The sequence below is a fragment of the Gopherus evgoodei genome, chromosome 7 (assembly GCF_007399415.2).
Source record: "Gopherus evgoodei ecotype Sinaloan lineage chromosome 7, rGopEvg1_v1.p, whole genome shotgun sequence".
NCBI classification, from domain to species: domain Eukaryota; kingdom Metazoa; phylum Chordata; order Testudines; family Testudinidae; genus Gopherus; species Gopherus evgoodei.
In genome coordinates, this window is record NC_044328.1 from 71825892 (window position 1) to 71847512 (window position 21621).

Here is a 21621-nt window from a genome sequence, read left to right on the forward strand (position 1 = left end):
CTCCATGCTCCTACATATTTGTTTAATTCACTTATTTATTGAAGCTATCCAACACATTGCAGGTCAGGGATTGAGCTGGGTTGATGGTGCCTAGGGCAGGAGAAGTTGTGCTATTGTCTATCTTTAGCCTGTTGATCAGACACCCTATGCTAGGGATCTTTACACCTACAGGCGTCACATATACATCATCCTTAGGAGACAGCATTAGATGCTCGCAATCTGTGTGCTTCTTTCTCCTCTCTCTTCTTTTCTCCTTCCATCACTCAGTATCAAGTCATGTACTCCGCTGCCTCTGTACGTGGAGGGACTTTCCCTCCCTGTCTTCATTCACCAAGAGCCTTCTCTGCTCCAGCAAATCTCTCCTTGAAAACCAATCCTCCCCTTTGCTTTGCCTCATCAGTCATCCTCCATGTCCTGGTAGCTGCCAGGTTTGTGGAGCTCCTTGTGTGACATTTCACCCTGGTGACATGAAATCCGCCAAATAGTGGGAGCAATAGTTGGGAGTCAGGCATGGATCCTTCTTTCCTTAAAATCTATGATTCTGTCCATTCCCCTACTTTGTTTGGTTTCTGCTATTGGTGAGACCTTGGGGTCTTCTTACTCTCCAGGGGTGTGCCAGTTCTCAGAAGGAGAGGGGTGCATTCGTATATAATTAGCAAGTTAAAAGGAAAAAAAGTGAATGCAACCCAAGCCTTGTAGAATATCCATATTATAACATATGGTATTATACCATTGTTGTATAATCTTAATTTCATCTTTATACAGACCATTCTCATTGGAATGTTATAAACATTCTAATACATTTAACTCTGTAATCAAGCAGACTTCGCTAGAGGTAAGCTGTGTCCCCTGCTCTAGCATTTATAGCTTTGTTTATTATATACCAGGAACTATAACATTAAATTAACTGTAACTAAAGATGGATAGGAAAGTGAATTTCACTTTTGTGAAAAATTTCAAGGTTTGGGGAAATTTTCTCATCCTGAATTGGTACAAAAAGGCAAAAGTTTGGCAAAATTCATAGACATAAAATTACACAATTTTTCATTTTGGAAACACGAAAATATTCCTGCAATGGAAACATTTTAGTATTTCTGACATGAAATATGCTCCCCTGGCTTGCGGGCTGCTCAGTAGATGCTGGGGAGCCAGGCAATCTGGGAGCCTGGTTTCCATGGAGTCATGCCCTAAGAGCCCTGGCACTGCAGCAATTCTCCAAGTGGACTGACAAGGAGCTGGAAACCCTGGCTGCCAAGCTCCTTGCCAGTCAGGTCGCCGAGGAGCCAGGTGGGTGGGTGAATTGGCAGGGAGCTAGGCAAAGATATCACAACTGACATGCTCCTGTGAAATGTTCCACTGTTGATTAATAGGCATTTTCAATTAATTGGCCACCCCACATGAGCTCTGAGCAGGGATCTATGGACTAGGAGAGGCCTATTAACCTTAGATGCTGCACCTGGAGGGGAACCAGGAAGTGATAGGACCCAATGGCAGGCAGCTGGGAGAGGAGCTGGCCTAGGAGTGTAAAACCAGTGAAAGCACAAATAGGCTGCAGGGAGGAGATCTGCAGTCACTCCCTAGAGGGAAAGGGAGTTGGCAGGTCCAAGGAGGAAAACTGGGGTGGGGACAGTAATCCCTGGGTCCTGCCTTGGACTGGGGAGTCTGACGAGATCTAGAGCAGTGAAGTAGCTACAGGACATGGAGGAAACTCTGGTGGTAAACTCAGAAATAGGCAATGGGGTAGGAAGGCGCACAAGGACAGGAGCGACGCCAGGGTTTTTGGCGCCCTAGGTGCAAGGCCGGCTCACTGGTCCCGTGGCTCCGGTGGACCTCCCTGCACGCGTGCCTGCGGATGCTTCACTGGAGCCGCTGGACCAGCGGACCCTCCGCAGGCACGCCTGTGGGAGGTCCACCGGAGCAGTCTGCCACCCTCCCAAATCCTGGTGCCCTAGGCCACCGCCTAGGTCGCCTAAATGGAAGCGCCAGCCCTTCACAAGGAAACAATAACTGGAGATCAGCCTGATCAGACCTGGCTTGCTAGTCATTGGGTCCGGAAGCTGGAACTTGGTTTAGCAGGCAGGCCTTGGGTTCCCCTACCAGCCACTGGCAAAGTGGCACAGGACCTGGAGTTGGAACGGAAGACTGCCCGAGATGGCATAGGGACAGCTTATCTGGTGGGATTTTGTCATGCTGGAAGAGGAGAACAATATAGAGACCTACTTGGAGGGCGGAGTCACAATGAGGGAGTACCCGAGTCAGAGAGATGGAGGGGGATGGGATCCAAAGCATGAGCAACTGACAGAAGGCAGTGCCAGACAAGGTGAGAGCTAATTGCAATGCTTAAGTTGTAATGATATAGGTGCCAGGGTTCAAGCAATTTTTTTACTTTTATAACTGACACAGCAAGGCCAAAGGTGCCAGGGCTATGAACTGCCAAGCCTAGACCTGTCAGAGCTCAGCCCTGGCAAGCCCTGGCACAAAGTAAGCACTGGCTAATTCCTACACATAGCCAAATGGAGGCACACTTCAGTGAGTAGACCCCATGATATATGTCATTATAACCATAAAATATACTGTGTCCATGTGAATTGTTGTGGGTGCTGCACAACCCCCGTCTCTGTTTAACTGTACTCTGTTGTTGTTAAGTGCTGAAGACTGGAATGCCATTGCCTCGGTAACGCTATTCAGACTGCTCCACGTTTCTGTTCATGAAGCATCAATGTCACTAGTATTAGCTGGTAGTGCAGCATGTTGCTCATAAAGAAAGACCTCAGGCACTGTTTGGTGACAAAGGCCCGTGGCCAGGTTTATCACCCTGAAAGCACAGTCCTAGCACTCTGGCTCTGTGCTTACAGATTCACAAACACATGAGTGTCCAGAGGAAAGGAGTGGTTCAGTCAGCAGCGGGACTTTCTCCTGTCCCCCAGGCCGCACACAAGGTCAAGGTGAGGTACTCCAACATTTGTAGACTGAGACAGATAACTGGGATAAACAACTTATGTATTTCATGACATCTGTTTGTTCCTGATATTTTGGACAAAACATCCTTCTTCATTGTTCTGTCAGACCACCTGATCCTCTACTATATTGAGGTGTATCTGTACTAGCCTTCTGAAAAATATTGATGTAAATATCTAGTTTGGTGTAATTGTGGCAAGACCAGGCCTGCTCTGGTTCACAGCCTTTGGTTCAGGCCTTCCGTCTTGCACCATGCCCAGTGTTCCAGGCTCTCTCTCTCCACTACATTTGTCATCATCATCATAATATCTGAATATGATATCCATTATTCAGGAAAATGCTTTCACTCATACTCTAATCATGTTTTTCTGTCTCTGAACCATTCCATTTGCTTTCATGTCTATCCCGTCATCTTTGTTCTGCCTCTTTTCTGAACATCCTTGTACTCATAGACTCATAGACTCATAGGTCAGAAGGGACCAATCTGATCATCTAGTCTGACCTCCTGCACAAGGCAGGCCACAGAACCCCACCCATCCAATTTTATAACAACCCCTATCCCAGGACCGAGTTATTGAAATCCTCAAAATTGATTTGAAGACCTCAAGCTGCAGAGAAACCACCAGCAAGCGACCCGTGCCCCACGCTGCAGGGGAAGGCAAAAAACCTCCAGGGTCCCTGCCAATCCGCCCTGGAGGAAAATTCCTTCCCGACCCCAAATATGGCGATCAGCTAAACCCTGAGCATGTGGGCAAGAGTCACCAGCCAGCACCTAAGAAGGAATTCTCTGCAGTAACTCAGTTCCCATTCCTTGGTGTGGCTGATTTCCAGAGGTTTCTTGGTGTCCTGTAGCTGCAATGCCTTTATTCCCATTCTGTCTATTGTTCTTGAATGATTCACTTTTTCTCACACACCTCTGCCTCCCATGGCACAGATTCATAGATTCCATGGCCAGAAGGGGCCTTTGTGATTCTGGTTTGACCTCCTATATTATAATACAGGCTAGACAACTCGCCTAGAAGTAATTCTTCTACAGCAGGGCATTTAGAGCCCTGGAATTGGACATAGTATTCCAGCACCAGTTACACCAGTGCCAAATACAGATGTAACATACACTTTCTATTCTTACTTGAGATTCTCTGGGTCAGAGATTCTTTACCATAGGGTGTTCCCCATCTCCTTGTGAACAGGGGGCAGACCATATCTTTGCTGTGAGCAACAGCTTAGGGCTGTCACCTGGGAAGAGTTCCACAGAATTCTCTGCTTCCAAGCGGCATATGCAATAGACTCCAGGGCCGCTCAGAGGATTCAGGGGGCCTGGGGCAAAGCAATTTCGGGGGCCCCTTCCATGAAAAAAATTGCAATACCATATTCTTGTGGGGGCCCCTGTGGAGCCTGGGCAAATTGCCCTACTTGCTCCCCCACCACGGGCGGCCCTGGGAAAAATAAACCTTCCGCATCTCAGCACAAACCCAGTTTAAAGAAAACTTCTTTACAAGGTATCACTGGTTCTCAGCATCAGCTAGTGCTAAAAGGCACTAATGCTCAGTAAAAGGGTTGGACAAATATTTTCTGTCAAAACTTTTTTTGGATCGAAAACTAGGGGTTTTTAAAAAGCAGAAAAAAATCACGGACAATGTCTGCTTTCCTTCAAAATTTGTTTTGTGGTTTTTTTTAATTGAAAAGCTGAAATTAGTCTGCCAAAATCTGAATATGGTTTGGGGTTTCAGAAGTGTGTGGCCAAACGTTTGCTGCTTGCTGTGTTTGATTGTTTAAAGAAACAATAAAAAAAATTCTGCTTAAAAAAAATCTAAAACTTTTGAACCACCTCAGCTTGTGACCAAACCCCTGAGCCCATCCAGTCAGAAATTTTTCCAGGTTTCTGATACTCTGCTGGCTTCCTTGACTCATATCTGTCTCCATAACTTTGGGTTCATTTAGGTTAGAACATAAGAACAGCCATACTGGGTCAAACAAAGGTCCATCCAGCCCATAATCCTGTTTACCGACAATGGCCAATGCCAAGTGCCCCAGAGGGAGTAAACCTAACAGGTAATGATCAAGTGATCTCTATTCTGCCATCCATCTCCACCCTCTGACAAACAGAGGCTAGGGACACCATTCATTACCCATCATGGCTAATAGCCATTAATGGACTTAACCTCCATGCATTTATCTGTTTCCTAGAGACTGGCTCCATGGGGTCCCTCACAAACTGGGGGTTTGTCTTTAGTATAGTTTGTGTACATACTCCACGAACTAAGCATTTGAGCGTGTTCCAGAATCTGAGATGAGTCTATGTTGTGAAAACTGAAATGCTCAAAATAGCACATGCATGTGAATGGACACAGGGTGCTAAAATTAAACTAACCCAGGGGTTCTCAAACTGGGGGTCGGGACCTCTCAGGGGGTCACGAGGTTATTACTGGGGGTCGCGAGCTGTCATCCTCCACCTCAAACCCCGCTTTGCCTCCAGCATTTATAATAGTGTTAAATATATAAAAAAGTGTTTTCAATTTATAAGGGGGCGGTGTCACACTCAGAGGTTTGCTATGTGAAAGGGGTCACCAGGACAAAAGTTTGAGAACCACTGAATTAACCCCTTTGAAGCCTCAGGGAATGCAGGGGATGGGGGTCTCCCTTGGTAGGGTTGGGAAGGAGGTAGATGGTGTAGGATATTGCTCTTCTCATGTGATCTCTCCCCCATTGGCTAATTTTAAATGAAGCTACCCTTCCCTGACATGAATCTCCCTATGGCACTAAAATTAAATATAGACTATAATTTGACATTTGAGAAGTGAAAGGGATGGTAGCCCTAATGGAAAAGCTAACAGCTTGGCTCTTCTGCAAGCCTCAAACTGCTGAATGAGCTTTAGAGTAGGGAAGGCTGTGCCTCCCAGACAGCCTAGCCCTGCCCCCTATCTGACCCCCACCCACTTCCTGCCCTCCAACTGCTCACCCTCCTCAGAATCCCTGACCCATCCTGCTCTTTGCCCCCTCATCATCCCCCAGAGACCCCTCCCCACCAACACCCTGGGACCCCACCCCTGCTCCCTGTCTCCTGACTGCCCCGACCCCTATCCACTCCCCCCGCTGAGTCCTGACAGACCTATGGAATGCCCACAATCCAACCCCGCCGTTCCCTGTCCCCTGACCACAACCCCCAACCTCTGCCCCCTCCCTGTCCCCAGGACTACCTGCCCCTTATCCAACCCCCCTGACCCCGGCCCCAGCCTCTTACCTCCGGCTCCTTCCTCACCTGGAGCCTCAGCATGTCGCATCCTAGAATGTCCCTGAACAGCTGCAGCTTGCCTCCGGTGGGGCCTGAGCTCCTTCCCACTCAGAGCCATGTGGTAAGGGGGCAGGGCTGGGAGCTCAGACCCCGCTGGAGACATGCTGCAGCTGTTCAGGGACACTCCTGGATGCACTGAGGCTCCGGGAGAGGGGTGAAGGCAGGGTTGGGCCAGGGTGGGAGCCTCAGCTGGTCTCTTGGAGGCCCCTGCGGATCCTGGGGCAAATTGCCACACTTCCCCCCCTGCACGGCCCTTATAGACTCTAGAGCTTTCACAGGATTTTTAACAGATTTTTAACTAACTTTCTTCAGTCATCTCATTGGCTCGGAAGTTTTTTTCCTCAGAACTGCTCAACTAAAAAAAACTGAAACCCATCTATTTTGACTTTCTGAGGCAAGTCTGAAGGACAGCACCTCTGCGCCCCACTTCCCTCAGAAATAGCAGACTCAGGCAGCAGGCTGCAGAAACTCAGTTTCTAGCCAGCTTGTGGGCAGCGTCCACACCAAGACAGTTGAGCAGGCTGGAGCAGAGCCAACTTCTGGTCAGCAGCTGGGAAAGGTCCACACTGAGATAGTTGAGCAGGCCACAGGGACGCTCCTTTCATAGATACAAGGCCCGAATCACTGGCGTGGAATTAGCGGTAAGACTTTCAAATGAGTTGTGAAGTGCTTGCTGTGTAAAGCAGGGAGCAGAAAGGATGCGTGTGGAGGGTTTAGGAGATGCTTACTTTGGAGTTAGACTCTTCTTCCTGTTTCCATTCAATTACAGGAAAATGCATCTCTTTCAAGTTCTTTTAGATTCAAAGTTGGTTGCTGTCACCTTTTCATTGGCTCAGTACCTTCCCAGGTGTTCCTTAGAAGTTTCTCCAACTTTTGACTATGTCGTTTGTTAAGGCATATATGCATTAGAGTTATAATTCTTTCTCTACAATTATATTTCCTTTGTCATTGTGGTGGGAGATGCTCAGAACATCTTTAAGGTTAGAGTTTTAATTCTTCTTTTTATTCAGCCTGTTTTCTGCACTATTCCTTCAATTTTATTAAAATTCTGCCAGAAATGAAATTCTATTTTCAAAAAGTCCATCCTGTTCTTTACAGTTAAAATTTAGACTTCTGAAAACAGTCTTTTAAAATTAAATTATTATAAAGACTTTAGTTTACATACACCCAATCCAAACCAGCTCAAAGGTAAAACTGAAACGTGATTTTGTGCGATCCTGAGCAGCTCCACAAAACCCATGAAGCAGGAGATACATGTTGTCATAAACAGATAGTTAACACACCAGAGGGCACCCCAACACAAGAAAGCAGGAACTATGACTACCAAGGACCTGAAACAGGAACTGGCAAGACTGGATGCAGAGGAAAACCTCAGAGATGCCGACCACAAGCGAGACATGGAAAGAAAACAAAAAGAAATAGAAATAAGAGAAAAAGAGGTGGAGCTGAAAGAAAGAGAAGAAAAAATCAATGAGGAAGCCTACAAAAGAGAACAAGCAGCCAAAGACACGGACCACAGAAGTAAAATGGAGCTCCAAAGGGAGGCACACCAGGAGGCCATGGAATTAGAACAGGCTAAGCAACAGATCACAGCCAATCCTAACAACACTTCACCAGTTGTTGTTCCACATCCTCAAAAATTTCCCACTTACAAGACAGGTGATGACACTGAAGCCTTCTTAGAAAATTTTGAAAGGACCTGTCATGGATACCACATCTCTGAAGACCAGTACATGATAGAGCTGAGGCCACTGCTCAGTGAACCCTTAGCAGAGGTGGCGGCTGAAATGCCTAAGGAGAACATGAACGATTATAAACTTTTTCAAATCAAGGCCAGATACAGAATGGGGATAACACCTGAGCATGCCCTTCGACGGTTCAGAGCCCTAAAATGGAACCCAGGTGTGTCATTCCCCCGACACGCCTACCACATTGCCAAGATTTATGGGGCCTCAGGAACAAACGTTAACAATCTGGACGAGCTGCACCTCCTGATACAAATGGAGCAGTTCTTAGATGGTGTTCCTGAGGAAATAGAGAGGTACATCCTAGATGGGAAACCTAAAACAGTAACGGAGGCGGGGGAGATTGGAGCCAAATAGATGGAAGTGGTGGAAAAGAAAAAAGCTACTGTCAAGGGGAGCGAATACCCCAGGGGGCACACCGACAATAAACCCTATAACTGAGGGCAGCCCAAGACTCCACCTGCAACCCAAGGAAAGCCACAGACACCCTATTCTCCCACCTCACCAGTCTCCAGTAACCCACCTCGCCCCAGTGACCAGTCAACTGGACGATGCTTTAAATGTAATGAACTGGGACATATAAAGGCCAACTGCTCCAAGAACCCCAACCGAGTGCAGTTCATTACACTACCATCACACCAAAGATCCCCAGGCCCAGATACCTCTCAAATACCCTTGGGGCAAAGGGAAAATTTGAGAGTGGGCGGAAAGAAGGTTACCGCGTGGAGAGACACGGGGGCACAAGTGTCAGCTATCCACCAATCCTTGGTGGACCCCAAATTCATCAACCCAAAGGCCCAAGTGACAATTTACCCCTTCATGTCAAAAGCCATAGACTTGCCTACAGCTAAACTACCTGTCCAGTACAAAGGCTGGTCAGGAATGTGGACTTTTGCAGTCTATGACAATTATCCCATCCCCATGCTGTTGGGGGAAGCCTTGGCCAACCAGGTGAAGCGGGCCAAAAGAGTGGGAATGGTTACCCGCAGCCAAACCAGGCAAGCTTCCAGACCCATTCCTGTTCCTGAGCCGTCCACAGAGGCCCCATCTGTGTTACCAGAGACCCAGACAGATGTAGTGGACCCGGATCCCCTGCCAAAGACTGAAACAGCCACAGTGACTCCAATCCCAGACCCAGAACTGGAAAAGCAACCAGCACCAGTGCCAGCAATTGCAAACCAATCTTCAACCCCAAAGCCAGAGGGCGCCAGTGAGCCTAAACTGGCAGAAGCAGCAGACAACCATACCCAAGAGGCTCAGCCTGAGCCTGAAATACCACCTGGTGCACCAGCGGAGAGCGGTTCACCAGCAACGAAAACAACCCCATCACCTACATCGCTTCCAGAGGGACCAAGCCCAAGTCCACAGTCTAAGGAAGAACTGGTGTCTCCAGCTTCAAGGGAACTGTTCCAGACTGAGCAGGAAGCAGATGACAGCCTTCAGAAAGCTTGGGCGGCGACACGGAGCACCCCACCGCCTCTCAGCTCTTCTAATCGATCCCGGTTTGTTGTAGAACAAGGACTTTTATACAAGGAGACTCTTTCTGGTGGACACCAGGAAGACTGGCATCCGCAAAAACAATTGGTGGTTCCAACTAAGTACCAGGAAAAGCTCTTAAGCTTAGCCCATGATCATCCCAGTGGCCATGTTGGGGTGAACAGAACCAAAGACTGGTTGGGGAAGTCCTTCCACTGGGAGGGGATGGGCAAGGACATTACCAAGTATGTCCGGTCTTGTGAGGTGTGCCAAAGAGGTGTGCCAACACCAGGTCAAGGCCCCTCTCCAGCCACTCCCCATAACTGAGGTCCCATTTCAGCGAGTAGCTGTGGATATTCTGGGTCCTTTTTCAAAAAAGACCCCCAGAGGAAAACAGTACATACTGACTTTTGTGGACTTTGCTACCCGATGGCCGGAAGCAGTAGCCCTCGGCAACACCAGGGCTAAAGCTCTGTGCCAGGCCCTAACAGATATTTTTGCCAGGGTAGGTTGGCCCTTACAGATTCAGGATCTAATTTCCTGGAAGGAACCGTGAAAGAACTGTGGGAAACTCATGGGGTGAATCACTTGGTTGCCACCCCTTACCACCATCAAACAAATGGCCTGGTTGAAAGGTTCAATGGAACTTTGGAGGCCATGATACATACATTCGTCAATGAACACTCCAATGACTGGGACCTAGTGTTGCAGCAGTTGCTTTTTGCCTACAGGGCTGTACCACGTCCTAGTTTAGGGTTTTTACCGTTTGAACTTGTGTATGGTCACGAAGTTAAAGGGCCATTACAGTTGGTGAAACAGCAATGGGAGGAGTTTACGCCTTCTCCAGGAACTAACATTCTAGACTTCGTAAGCAACCTACAAAACACCCTCTGACACTCTTTAGCCCTTGCTAAAGAAAACCTAAAGGATGCTCAGGAAGAGCAAAAGGCCTGGTATGATAAACATACCAGGAAGCGTTCCTTCAAGGTAGGAGACCAGCTTATGGTCTTGAAGGCGCAACAGGCCCACAAGATGGAAGCATCATGGGAAGGGCCATTCACGGTCCAAGAGTGCCTGGGAGCTGTTAACTACCTCATAGCATTTCCCAATTCCTCCCTAAAGCCCAAAGTTTACTATGTTAATTCTCTCAAGCCCTTTTATTCCAGAGACTTACAGGTTTGCCAGTTTACAGCCCAGGGAGGAGATGATGCTGAGTCGCCTGAAGGTGTCTACTACGAAGGAAAAAGTGACGGTGGCATGGAAGAGGTGAACCTCTCCACCACCCTGGAACATCTGCAGCGGCAGCAAATCAAGGAGCTGTGCACTAGCTTCGCCCCATTGTTCTCAGCCACCCCAGGACGGACTGAACGGACATACCACTCCATTGACATAGGTAATGCCCCACCCTACCGAGTGTCTCCTCACGCCCAAGCTGCTATAGAACGAGAGATGCAGAACATGCTACAGATGGGTATAATACGCTCATCTACCAGTGCATGGGCATCTCCAGTGGTTCTGGTACCCAAACTAGATGGGGAAATATGCTTTTGCGTGGACTACCGTAAGCTAAATGTGGTAACTCGCCCAGACAACTACCCAATGCCACGCACCAATGAGCTATTGGAGAAGTTGGGAAATGCCCAATTCATATCTACAATAGACTTAACCAAGGGGTACTGGCAAGTACCGCTAGATGAACCTGCCAAGGAAAGGTCAGCATTCATCACCCATGCAGGGGTGTATGAATTTAATGTACTTCCTTTCGGGCTGCGAAATGCACCCGCCACCTTCCAAAGGCTGGTAGATGGTCTACTAGCAGGATTGGGAGAATATGCAGTTGCCTACCTCGATGATGTGGCCATTTTTTCTGACTCCAGGCTCGAACACCTAGAACACTTGGAAAAAGTCTTTGAGCGCATCAGGCAGGCAGGACAAACTGTTAAGGCCAAAAAGTGTCAAATAGGCCAAAACAGAGTGACTTACCTGGGACACCAGGTGGGTCGAGGAACCATAAAACCCCCCACAGGCCAAGGTGGATGCTATCCAAAAGTGGCCTGTCCCAAAGTCCAAGAAACAGGTCCAATCCTTCTTAGGCTTGGCCGGGTATTACAGGCGATTTGTACCACACTACCGCCAAATCGCTGCCCCACTGACCGACCTGACCAAAAAGACCCAGCCAAATGCAGTTAAGTGGACTAATGAGTGTCAGAAGGCCTTTACCCAGCTTAAGGGGGCGCTCATGTCTGACCCTGTGCTAAGGGCCCCGGACTTTGACAAACCATTCCTAGTAACCACAGATGCATCTGAGCGTGGTATAGGAACAGTTCTCATGCAGGAAGGACCGGATTACAACTTCCATCCTGACGTGTTTCTCAGCAAAAAACTGTCTGAGAGGGAAAGTCACTGGTCAGTCAGTGAAAAGGAATGCTACGCCATTGTGTACGCCCTGGAAAAGCTACACCCATATGTTTGGGGACGGCGGTTCCAGCTACAAACAGACCATGCTGCACTAAAGTGGCTTCATACTGCCAAGGGAAACAACAAAAAACTGCTTCGATGGAGTTTAGCTCTCCAAGATTTTGATTTTGAAATTCAACACATTTCAGGAGCTTCTAACAAAGTAGCTAATGCACTCTCTCATGAAAGTTCCCCAGAATCCACTGGTTAAAGTTGGTCCTTCAAATGTAGAAAGTCTTGTAGTTTACATACTTAGTAGTATATGTAAAGGTGCATGTGTTCTATCAATCTGTTTATTCTAAAGTTCTAGGAAAAAATCACCGCCAGTGAGGTTCCCCACTGTCTGCGATTTGGGGGGCGTGTCATAAACAGATAATTAAGGGTTAATGTCTCTTTTACCTGTAAAGGGTTAACAAACAGGGAACCAAACACCTGACCAGAGGACCAATCAGGAAACAAGATACTTTGAAATCTCCGTGGAGGGAAGCCTTTGTTTGTGTTTGTTGGGTTTTGCTTTGTTCTCTCTGGGTCCTGGAAGGGACTAGACGTGCAACCAGGTTTCTTGCCAATCTCCCTGCTACAGCCTCATATATATTCAGAATAATGAGTATTTAGTAAAGAAGGCGGTTATAGTCTTTTGATTGTTTTCTGTATTTCTAAATGTGTAGTTTGCTGGAAGTATTTTAAATTGCATTTCTGCTGGAGGAGGCTTTTTCTCCAGTTTCTATAAGCTGACAGACCCTGTAACTTTTACCATCTAAATTATAGAGATAACTTTTACCTTTTTCTTTCTTCTTTTTTTAATTAAAAGTTTTGTTTTTAAGACCTGTTTGATTTTTTCCCCTTGTTGAGGCTCAAGGGAACTGAGTATGTACTTTACAGGGAAGGGGAAGGGAGGGGAGAAGGGGGAATCCCTTTGTTTTAGATTCACAGAGCTTGAATCTGTATTGCCTCTGGGTGAGGGAGAAAGGAGAGGCGGGGGGAAGGGAAATTCCTCTCTGTTTTAAGATTCAAGGAGTTTGAATCACGGTAGTCTTCCAGGGTAACCCAGGGAGGGAAATCCTAGGAGAGGCACGGGTGAGGGAAAGAGTTTACTTTCCTTGTGTTAAGATCCAGGGGGTCTGGGTCTTGGGGGTCCCCAGGGAAGGTTTTGGGGGGACCAGAGTGTATCAGGCACTGGAATTCCTGATTGGTGGCAGCTTATCAGATCTAAGCAGGTAATTAAGCTTAGAGGAATTCATGCTGGTACCCCAACTTTTGGACTCTAACGTTCAGATTGGGGAAAGATAGTATGACACATGTCTTGTTAGACCTTTGCATCACAGGAGAGTCCACAACCCAGTGGTGTAGCCCAGGGGTTCAGATTTCCAAATCCGATGGGATCACTCAGATTTGCATGGACTTCATGAAGCTTAATTCAGTATCACAATTTGATGGCTACCTCATGCCATGTGTCAACAAATTCCTTGCACACCTTGAAAAGACTAAATACATAATCACCCTTGACTTAATAAAAGGTTACTGGCAGATACTCCTGGCTTCTGATTCCAAAGAAAAGACAGCATTTGCCACACATCTTGGGCTTTTTCAATTTATGACTATGCCCGTTGGACTGCACTGGTCCCTGTCCAGATTCCAGAGGCTTAGGGACCAAATCTTACACCACTATAGTGAGTTTGTAGCAGCCTATTTACATGATAGGGTTAGTTTTAGTACATTTTGGCAGTCACATGGATTCCTTGTTGCAATCACTGAAAAAGGCAAGGCTTACTGCTAATCCAGAAAAAATTGGAATGCTGGAAACCTGCTTTCTGAGGTTAAAAAATGCTGGAACTAGAACAGACTCTTTGCAGGAAAATCCACTCAGATGGGGGCAAACAGCAAGACAGTCCTCCAGAGACCTAGAAAGACCAGGAGTAAATACTGACAAATTGGGAACCATCAGGCCTGTTAACAAAGCTTACCTGCTTTTGTTCAGAGGCAGAGCTGGGTGAGACTAGGACAAAGGAACTCCACAGGACTAACCCAGAGCCAAGTTAAGGCCTTCCCTAAGCACTGCAACTAAGTGTTTATATTTTGAAGGCTTTCGCTACCCATTTTTGTGGAAAGCTGTAGGCATGTGAGGCTTGAGTTGCTGTTTTTGATACTTGACTGGTTAGTGACAGGTGTCAAACTTATGGCACTGGCTACCCTGCTCCAAGCAGGTGGCCAAATTTTGCAGACTGAGGCGGCGAGTGGCTGTAGTACTGTGCATGGCCTGAAGGGGTGCACTGCAGACTAGTCCTCTCAGCCACACCACCCTTGGCGTCTCTGGCACATTTCTTGTGCTGCAACTTCTCATTTTGCTTCCTCTTCGTGGAAATGGATTCGCTAAGCCCACCTGCCTAGGCCCCTAGGCCCAGTGCTCTGCAATACTGTGTAGCTTAAACACACCCTCTCCCAGAATTACACTGAAGGTACAAGCCCATCTGGGTGGCAGTTTAACTCTCTCCAGAGGCATGTGATAGTGGTGAAGCATGTCACATATGGAGACTTTACTCAGAAGTCTCACACAACTGTTTTCGCTTACTTGTGTGAAGAGTAGACAGAGAGTACAGGTGATTTAAAATACACCCTAAATGCAGTGCTTCTCCCTAGTTCACCCGTCCCTTGAGTGAGTCCTTGGTAGGCTCATCCAGGATTAAGTATCTCAGCAGGTTTCTCTGCCTCATCACACTTGTGAAACCGCTGCAACAGGGGCGTTGTTTCCATCAACCCCCATCCCCAGCAGACTGGTGCAGGTTTCTGAAACCAGGGCAAGCAAAGGAACATAAGAACTGCCATGCTGGGTCAGACCAAAGGTTCATCTAGCCCAGTGTCCTGCCAACAGTGGTCAGTGCCAGGTGCTTCTGAGGGAATGAACAGAACAGGGCCATTTACCAGGTGATCCATTCCCTGTCATCCACTCCCAAGTTCTGGCAGTCATGGGTTTATGGACACCAAGAGGTTGGGGTTGTGTCCGTGATCATCTTGGCTAATAGCCATTGATGGACCTATTCTCCATGAACTTAGCTAATTCTTTTTTAAATCCAGTTATACTTTTGGCCTTCACAAAATCACCTGGCAGTGAGTTCTACAGGTTGACTGTGTGTTGTGTGAAGAAGAACTTCCTTTTGTTTGCTTTAAACCTCCTGCCTGTTAATTTAATTAAGTGAACCCTGGTCCTTGTTGTGATGTTGCACTCCATATGTTTATGGAAATATGCTTATGAATGTGAATATAATGTAACTAGAATGTGCATTATGCAAAAGGTCTCTTGTAAGGTATCATTACAAAACTTATAAGCTACTGAGTGTGGTCATCCCATTTGTATGAATGTATCATTCTTGTATCTGAAGCTAGAAATATGAACTATTACTCTGGAGTCCTACTGTAGTTATGCAAAGTGTAGGTCATTAATATTGGCTTCGACTCTTGATGGCTCCCATTGACTAGGACAATTGGTTGTAAATGGCTGTTTACTTGCAAGTTTTCCTGTGTTCCTGTGAGTCAGCCCAGGAAGAATGGAGGCTTCGGGTCTCACAGGATATGTAACCATGTCACCTGGTACTGGAATCCACCTTAAACCTGGTGCTTTTCCATTTAGAAGGAGGGATGGGAACCCAGAGAGATAAAAGATTCCCGCCTTGTGCCAAAGATATGAAAGGGGGTGGAACAGAACAAAGGGGGCTGCCAGTTATGAGAAATCCCATAATTGCCACCTGAGCTGGAACTAACAAGGACTGTACCAGGGGAAAGGATTGGGCCCAGACTCAGAAGGAGTCTAGTCTCTGAAAGAAGCTTATTGGAACATCTCTGAGGATGAGATTTACCTGTATTCAATTTCTTAATGTATTAGGCTTAGACTTGCGCGTTTTGTTTAATTTTGCCTGGTAACGTATTTTGTTCTCTCTGTTATTACTTGAAACCACTTAAATCCTACTTTTTATACTCAACAAAATCACTTTTGTTTATTAACAAACCCAGAGTAAGTGATTAATTCCTGGGGGAGCAAACAGCTGTGCATATCTCTCTCAATATTATAGAGGGTGGACAATTTCTGAGTTTACCCTATATAAGTTTATACAGAGTAAAAGAGATGTATTTCAGGTTTAGATCCCATTGGGAACTGGGTGTCTGGGTGCTGAAGACAGGAGTACTTTCTGAGCTGTTTTCAGTTAAGTTTGCAGCTCTGGGGGCATGATTCAGACCCTGGGTCTGTGTTGCAGCAGGCTAGCATGTCTGGCTCAACAAGACAGGGTTCTGGAGTCCCAAACTGACCAAGAAAACTGGCTCAGAGGTAGTTTCAGCACATCAGATAACAGTCCCAAGGGAGTCTCTGTGACTGAACCCATCACACTTGTGTCATGTGAAGGGGTAAGTAAATCTTCTTTATTCATGTTCTCTACACCATTCATGATTTCATAGATCTGTCATATCCCCTTTCAGTCGTCTCTTTCCTAAGCTGAACAGTCCTCGTCTCACCTCATACCTAATCATTTTTTGTTACCTTTCTCTGTATTTTTTCCAAATCTAATCTATTTTTTGAGATGGGGTGACCAGAACTGCAGGCAGTATTCAAGGTGTGGGCATAGCATGGATGTATATAGTGCTATGATATTTTCTGTTTTATTATCTAGCCCTTTTCCTAATGGTTCCTAACATTGCTACCTTTTTTGACTACCACTGAACATTGAGCAGATGTTTTCAGAGACCTATCCACAATGACTCCAAGATGTCTTTCTTGAGTGGTAACAGCTAATTATATGTATAATTGGGATTAAATTTTCCAGTGTGCATTACTTTGCAGTTATCAATATTGAATTTCATCTGCCATTTTGTTGCTCAGTTACCCAGTTTTGTGAGATCCCCTTGGAACTCTTCAAAGTCTGCTGATATCTTCAGTATCTTTGTATTGTCTGGAAATTTTGCCACCTCGCGGTTTATCCCCTTTTCCAGATCGTTTAGGAATATGTTGAATAGCACTAGTCCCAGCACAGATTCATGAGGGAGCCTGCCATTACCTCTCTATGCCATGAAAACTGACCATTTATTCCTATCCTATCTTATAACTAGTTACTGATCTATGAGAGGACGTCACCTCTTATCCCACGACTGCCTACTTTGCTTGAGAGCCTTTGGTGAGGGACCTTGTTAAAGTGTTTCTGAAAGTCCAATTACACTATATCCACTGAATCATCCTTGTCCACATTCTTGTTGACCCCGCAAAAGAATTCTAATAGATTGGTGAAGCATTGAATTCCCTTTACAAAAGTCCCGATATATCATATTCATCTATGCACTTGACTGTTCTGTTCTTTACTATAGTTTCAGCCAATTTGCTTGGTAGTGAAGTTAGGCTTACTGGCCTGTAATTTCCAGAATTGCATCTAGAGCTTTTTAAAAAAATCGGCGTGACATTAGCTGTCTGTCAGTCATCTGATACAGAGACTGATTTAAGCAATTGGTTACATACCACAGTTAGCGGTTCTGCAATTTCATATTTGGGTTCCTTCAAAACTCTTGGGTGAATACCATCTGGTATGGGTGACTTATTACTGAGTAATCTACTAGTTTGATCCTAAACCTCCTTTATTGACACCTCAATCAAGGATAGTTCCTCAGATTTGTCACCTAAAAAGAATGGCTTGGGTGTGGGAATCTCTCTTAGATCCTCTGCAGTGAAGACTGATGCAAAGAATTCCTTTAGCTTCTCCACACGGACTTGTCTTCGAATGCTCCTTTAGTACGTCGCTCATCCAGGAGGGACATAATCTGTGCTGTAGCTCAGGTATCGTGGCAGTTCCCAGTACAGCAGTGTCAGAGACCTAGAGATACAGTCATCCTGTCTTCAAAGGGAGAATGAGCACTGATGAAGCTCAAGAAGGAAACACCCATCCCTGCAGACCAGAGCAGCTTAGGGAGAGTCAGGTTGTAGCCCCTATTCTTGGTGAGCCTGGTGTGAATAGGCAGCTCTCCACGTGCAGAAATTATCAATCGTGTTTTGGGCTGTACTCCTCAATAAGAGGTTTGGTAGCTACGGCTATGGCAATCTCTTTGTTTTAGGATTTTGCACTGCCACGTATCGCTGTAGTGTCAGAGCACCTTCTATGTGAAAGAAATTGGTTGTGTGTGTGTATTTATCCAACTTAAGGTACGAGCCTTCTGTATGACAGTTTAACTCTCTTTAGAGGCATGTGATAATGGTGAAACATGTCACACATGGAGGCTTTACTCACAAGTCTCTCGCGACTGTTTTTGCTTACTCCTGTAGGAATATACAGAGAGTACAGGTGATTTAAAAAACAGCTAAATGCAGTGCTTCTCCCTAGTTCACCCCTCCCTTGGGAGTCCTTGATAGGCTCATCCGAGGTTAAGTGGCTCAGCAGAGTTCCCTGCCTCGTCAGTTTTCTGAAACTGCTGCAACAGAGGAGTTGTTTCCATCACCCGTCCCCTCCCCACAGCAGGCGAGTGCAGGTTTCTGAAACAGGACAAGCAAAGGAACATAAGCACAGCCATGCTGGGTCAGACCAATGGTCCATCTAGCCCAGTGTCCTGCCAGCAGTGGTCAGTACCAGGTGCTTCAGAGGGAGCAAACAGAACAGGCCAATTATTGAGTGAACCATGTCCTGTCATTCATTCACAGCATCTGACAGTCAGAGGTTAGGGACACTTAGAGTATGGGGTTGTGTCCCTGACCTTCTTGGCTAATAGCCATTGATGGGCTTATCCACCAGGAACGTATCTAATTCTTTTTTTGAACCCAGTTATACTTTTGGCCTTCACAAAATTCCCTGGCAACAAGGTCCACAGGTTGACTATCCATTGTGTCAAGAAATTCTTCCTTTTGTTTGTTTGAAACCTGCTGCTTATTAATTAAATTGGCATAGATACTGGAACTATGGGTGCAGGGGTTGCTACTGCACCTCCTGGATTGAAAAGGTTTCCATTATCTGCAGGGTTTACAGTTTGGTTCAATGGCTCTCAGCACCCTCACTATACAAATTATAGACTCATAGACTTTAAGGTCAGAAAGGACCATTATGATCATCTAGTCTAACCTCCTGCACAACGCAGGCCACAGAATCTCACCCACCCACTCCGGTAACAATCCCCTAACCTACATCTGAGTTATTGAAGTCCTCAAATTGTGGTGTCATAAACAGATAGTTAAGGGTTAATGTCTCTTTTACCTGTAAAGGGTTAAGAAGCTCAGTAAACCTGGCTGACACCTGACCAGAGGACCAATGGGGGGACAAGATACTTTCAAATCTTGGTGGAGGGAAGTCTTTGTTTGTGCTCTTTGTTTTGGGGGTTGTTCGCTCTTGGGACTAAGAGGGACCAGACGTCAATCCAGGCTCTCCAAATCTTTCTGAATCAGTCTTTCATGTTTCAAAATTGTGAGTAACAGCCAGGCAAGGCGGATTAGTTTTATTTTGTTTTCTCAACTTGTAAATGTCCTTTTTTTTTTGCTGAGAGGATTTTACCTCTGTTTGCTGTAACTTTGAACCTAAGGCTGGAGGGGGTTCCTCTGAGCTATACGAATTTGATCACCCTGTAAAGTATTTTCCATCCTGATTTTATAGAGATGATTTTTACCTTTCTCCTTTAATTAAAAGCTTTCTTTTGAAGAACCTGATTGATTTTTCCTTGTTTTAAGATCCAAGGGGTTTGGATCTGTGTTCTCCAGGGAATTGGTGAAGTCCCTCAAGGCCACCCAGGGAGAGGAGAGTTTTGGGGAGACAGAAAGTGCCCCAGACACTGTAATTCTGGGTGGTGGCAGCTTAAGCTTAGAAGTGTCCATGCAGGTCCCCACATTTGTACTCTAAAGTTCAGAGTGGGGAAGGAACCTTGACATGTGGTTTAAAGACCTCAAGGTGCAGAGAATCCTCCAGGAAGTGACCTGTGCCCCATGCTGCAGAGGAAAGCGAAAAACCTCCAGGGCCTCTGCCAATCTGCCCTGGAGGAAAATTCCTTCCCAACCCCAAATATGGCGATCAGTTAAACTCTGAGCATGCGGGCAAGACTCACCAGCCAGCACCCAGGAAAGAATTCTGTGTAATAACTCAGATCCCACCCCAGCACCCCTGTTCATTGGGTGAGCACTTGTGTTATGTGAAGGGGTAAATAACACTTCCTTCTTCACTTTTTCCACACTAGTCATGATTTTATAGGCATCTGTCATATCTGCTCTTAATTATTCTTTTCTAAATTGAACAGTCCCATTCTTTTCAATCTTCTCTGACATGAAAGCTGTTCCATATCCCATATCATTTTTGTTGCCTTTCTCTACATTTTCCAATTCTGAGATATCTTTTTTTTTTTTGATGGGGTGACCAGAACTGAATGCCGTATTCGAAATGTCAGAATACTATGGATATATGTAGCATCATTATGATATTTACTGTCTTATTATCTAGCCATATCTTAATGGTTCATAATATTATTAGATTTTTTGACTGACACAGAATACTGAGCAGATGTTTTCAGAGAACTATCCACAATGACTCGAAGTTCTCTTTCTTCAGTGGAAAAAGGTAATTTAGACCCCCACCATTTTGTATATATAGTTGGGATTATATTTTCCAATGTGCATTGCTTTGCGTTTATCAACATTGAATTTCATCTGCCATTTTGTTGCCCAGTTTTGTGAAATCCCTTTGTAAGTCTTTATAGTCTGCTGCGGAGTTAACTGTCTTGAGCAATTTTGTATAGTCTGAAATTTTGCCTCCTCTTTGTTTAGCCCCTTTTCAAGATTGTTTGTGAATATGTTGAACAGCACTGGTCCCAGGACAGATCATTGGGGGGCTCTGCTATTTACCTCGCTGCACCCTGAAAACTGACCATTTACTCCTACACTTTGTTTACTGTCTTTTAACCAATTACTGATTCATGAGAGAACCTTCCTTCTTATCCCATGACAGCTTACTTTGCTTAAGAGCTTTTGGTGAGAGACTTTGTCAAAGGCTTTTTGAAGGTACAAGTACACTATATCCACTTGTCCACAAGTTTTGTTGACCCTATAGATTCGAATAGATTGGTGAGGCATGATTTCCCTTTACAAAAGCCATATTGACTCTTCCCCAGTATATTGTACTCATCTATGTGCCTGATCATTCTGTTTTTTACTACAGTTTCAACCAATTTTCCTGGTGCTGAAGTTAGGTTTACCAGCCTGTAATTGCCAAGATTGCCTCTGGAGCCTTTTTAAAAAATTGGTGTTACATTATCTGTCCTCCAGTCATCTGGTACAGAGGTTGATTTAAGTGATAGGTTACATACCATAGTTAGCAGTTCTGCAATTTCACATTTGAGCTCCTTCAAAACTCTTGGGAGAATACCATATGGGCCTGGCGACTTACTACTGTTTTTCTATCAATTTGTTCAAAACCTCCTCTAATGACACCTCAGTTTGGGACAGTTCCTCAAATTTGTCACCTAAAAGGAATGGCTCTGCCTCACATCCACTGCACTGAAGACCAATGCAAAGAATTCCTTTAGCTTCTCCACAACAGCCTTGTCTTCCCTGAGTGCTTCTTTAGCACTTTGCTCATCCAGGAGGGACGTAATCTGTGCTATAGCTGAGGGGTCCCTGCAGTTTCCAGCACAGCAGTGTCAGAGACCTAGAAATACAGAGTCTGTTCCTGTTGTCATGTCTTCAAAGGGAGAATCAGC

The 21621-nt window shown here is 45.7% G+C and overlaps 1 long non-coding RNA gene across 1 annotated transcript; it reads right to left on the bottom strand.

Annotated features, from left to right (window-relative positions):
- Positions 1-374: 374 nt before the first annotated feature.
- LOC115655600 lies at positions 375-17133 on the bottom strand. The gene is made up of 3 exons (XR_004001428.1): positions 17048-17133; positions 6678-6681; positions 375-386 (listed from the first exon to the last, which is right to left on the bottom strand). It is a non-coding gene; the product is annotated as an uncharacterized LOC115655600 (long non-coding RNA).
- Positions 17134-21621: the final 4488 nt, after the last annotated feature.